At 44.6% G+C, this 3,138-nt stretch overlaps 1 long non-coding RNA gene across 2 annotated transcripts in view; it reads left to right on the forward strand.

Annotated features, from left to right (window-relative positions):
• The window catches only part of LOC102487852 (uncharacterized), a 32,579-nt gene that overhangs the window by 435 nt on the left and 29,006 nt on the right, over positions 1-3,138 (forward strand). For both annotated transcript variants that reach the window (XR_335432.2, XR_335433.2), the window contains exon 2: positions 184-312. This is a non-coding gene — a long non-coding RNA (uncharacterized LOC102487852). The remainder of the gene's footprint in view (positions 1-183; positions 313-3,138) is intronic.

Below are 3,138 nucleotides of genomic sequence, written 5' to 3' on the forward strand. Positions count from 1 at the left end.
AGGGCCTTCCAGAGGCAGGAAAGGTAGGGCACATTTGGGGACCCAGAGAGCTCCACCAGCCTGAAGGCAGACACAGTCTGCAGGTGCAGTCTTTATTTTCCAGAAAAGTCCCTCAGAACCAAGCCCTGAAGCCAGCAGGGGAGTCTAGGCAAGAGCTCAGGAGGGGCGCTTTTCCCCTCCTAGTGACAGGAGAGGAGCTTCCAGCTTTACCAGAAGAGCAGGAGCAGACGAAGGCAGCAAAGCCACAGGCGGCACTGCACTGGGGATGGGACGTCCGGAACGGTACCAGACATAGCGTGATTGAGCAGAGTGGTGAGTGCTGGGAGGTGTGGGCATGGCCGGGTACGAGGATGGAGGGTAATTTAAAAAGCAATTAGAGGGCTTATTTGGTCCTGGAAAAATTGTTTCTGAAATTAATATGGAGTACACCAGTGGTCACATTCACAAATGATGGAAATGGCCCAAGTGTCCATCAACAGATGACGGGAGAAACAAACAGTAAAAACATATGCTATAGATGTGCACACGGCAGTACTATCCAGCCATAAACGTGATGAAGAGGCACATGTGCACGTGTGCCCCAAGTCCCAAGAGAATGGAGGAGAAGGGATTGCAGTGTGGCCATCCCCCCAAGGGGTGATTTCTCATTATTTTCCTTCTCTCATCTTTCTCTGTCTCTCTAATATGCACCCTATAGCAAAAATTACAAACAAACAAAGAAAATAAAGTTCTAGGAATGGATAGTGGTGACGGTAGCACAATAACGTGAATATACTTACTATCGCTAAATCATAAACTTAAAAATGGTTAAAATGGAGGCCAGAAGGTGGTGTGGGGGTTAAGGCACTAGATTCCCATATGGCTGACCACAGTTTGAGTCCCGGGCCTGGAGGTTTGCTCTCTCACTTTCCCTCTCTTTCTCTTTTTATTTTTTTAAGAGAGATGTTTGCTATAGGGCACGTGCACTTGCCAGAGAGACAGAGAGACAGAAAGCAAGAAATCACCTCCCAGGGGAGATGGCCATGCCACAATCCTTATCCTCTATTGGGATCTTGGGCATGCACACACACGTGCCCAGTGTCAGGGGTTTTTTTGTTTTTTGTTTTCCCCATAGAATTTTTTTTTTATTTCATTTTCTTTTATACAGTCAATCACATTATTTAGCTTCCAAAGTGAATATTTCAATATGTGAATATCTCTCCTTAGTCCAGTTGACTAAACTACAAAATATCTTTAACAGAAATTGGCATGTTTCTTTGTCCCATTAATGCTTTTCCTCCCCATTTTTCTTCTAATTGTTTTTCCTCACACCCTACTCTTTCACTCACACTATGTCTATATTTACAGCCATTTACTGTGTTTCTATATCCTTCAGTCAATCCCTTTCAGACAGAGTGCGAACACTCGGTATATATTAAGTGGGGACATACAATGTCTCTACTTCATAGCCTGGCTTGTTTCACTCAGCAGTAAATCTTCCATATTCATCCACTTTCTGTCAAAAGTCAGGATTTTGTTGTTTTAAGCTGCCAAGTCTGGGACTCGAACCACGGTCAACTATGTGGGAGTCCAGCAACATAACCATTATGTCACTGCTGGTCCCTCCCCCCTTTCTCTCTCTCTCTCTGGTAAGTGTGCATGCCCTACAGTAAATTAAAAATAATAACAATAATAAAAAATAAAAATTAATAATTCTTTTTAAAATGGCTAAAATGGTAAATCTTTTTTTTTTAGATGTTTGCTATAGGGCAAATGCACTCGCCAGAGAGATAGACAGAGAGACCAAAAGCAAGAAATCACCACCTGGGGGGGATGGCCATGCCACAATCCCTTCTCCTCCATTCTCTTCTTGGGACCTCGAGCACACATGCACACACACCCAGCATGAGTTTAAGCTGCCGGGTCTGGGACTCGAACCGCAGTCGACTACCTGGGAGTCTAGCAACATCACCATTACACCATATGCTGGTCCCTAGAATGGTAAATCTTATGCAATGTATATTTTTCCACAATAAAAAGAAAAAGTTTGTATGGATAAACAAGCCAAGAAGATCCAAGATGTTTCTGAAAAAGTAACGAAGAGTTGAAACCCTACCAGAGAGCAGTACTGATTACAAAAACTCAAGAGTTAAAACAGTACAGTGCTGGCCCTGACGATACAGACAGAAACATAAGACAAAAAGTCTAGGAAGAGACCCAAACCATTCAAGACATTCACTTATGGAAAAGGTGGCATCTGGAAACAATGGGAAAATAGTGCTGGGAATGACAGAAACCAAGAAGGAAAAATAGAGTGGGATCTTTATCTCGTACTTGAGCAGGAAGAATACCAGCAGGAGAAAAGAATGAAGTGGAAAGCAAAGCCGAGAAGGATCACAGGTGGATATTTTTCATCACCGAGGGCGAGCAGTACAACATTGATTTGGGGTTGGTCTGTCAACCTCCTGTGCCTGTCTGTCTCACAGTGGTGGTGAGCAGTATAGGGATTAATGCGTGGCAAAGTATTTGAACAATGACCAGACCACACAAAGGACCAGTAAGTGACTGTTGCTACACCAAGACTGCCACCGTCAACATCATCAGAGAGAATGAGGGCAGGCCCAGCTGCATGGTGTAAGCTGCAGGGCGCCACTGCAAAAGGATCTCGTGGGAGGCTCATGTTTGGATCCCAGACTGACCTGAAGTGGCTGGGCACGGTGGCATGTGTTCATGGTCCTGGCTAACTGGGAGGCTAGACAGAGAATTACTACTGTGACACCTGTCAAAATCTTCCTTTCTCTCTCTCTCTCTCCTCCACTCTCACTCTCTCTTTTAAAAACATAAGGCCACTTTAGGGGCCACCAGATGGTGTAGAGGTTACTTTGCTGGACTACCACATGGCTGACGGCAGTTCGAGTCCCAGACCCAGTGACTTAAAACTCATGCTGGGCTCATGTGTGTGCGTGCGTGCTCAAGATCCTAGGAGGAGAATGGAGGAGAAGGTATTGGGCACGGCCATCCCTCCTGAGGGGAGTTTTCTCACTTTCTCTCTCACTGTCTCTCACTCTCTCTCTCTCTCTGGCAAAAAAGAGTTTTTACCTTGCATGTAAGGTAAAAAACTCCTTAAAAAAAAAAAAAAAAAAAGAGGACATTTAATAA

The sequence above is a fragment of the Tupaia chinensis genome, unplaced genomic scaffold (genome assembly GCF_000334495.1).
Source record: "Tupaia chinensis unplaced genomic scaffold, TupChi_1.0 Scaffold000416_1, whole genome shotgun sequence".
NCBI lineage: Eukaryota > Metazoa > Chordata > Mammalia > Scandentia > Tupaiidae > Tupaia > Tupaia belangeri.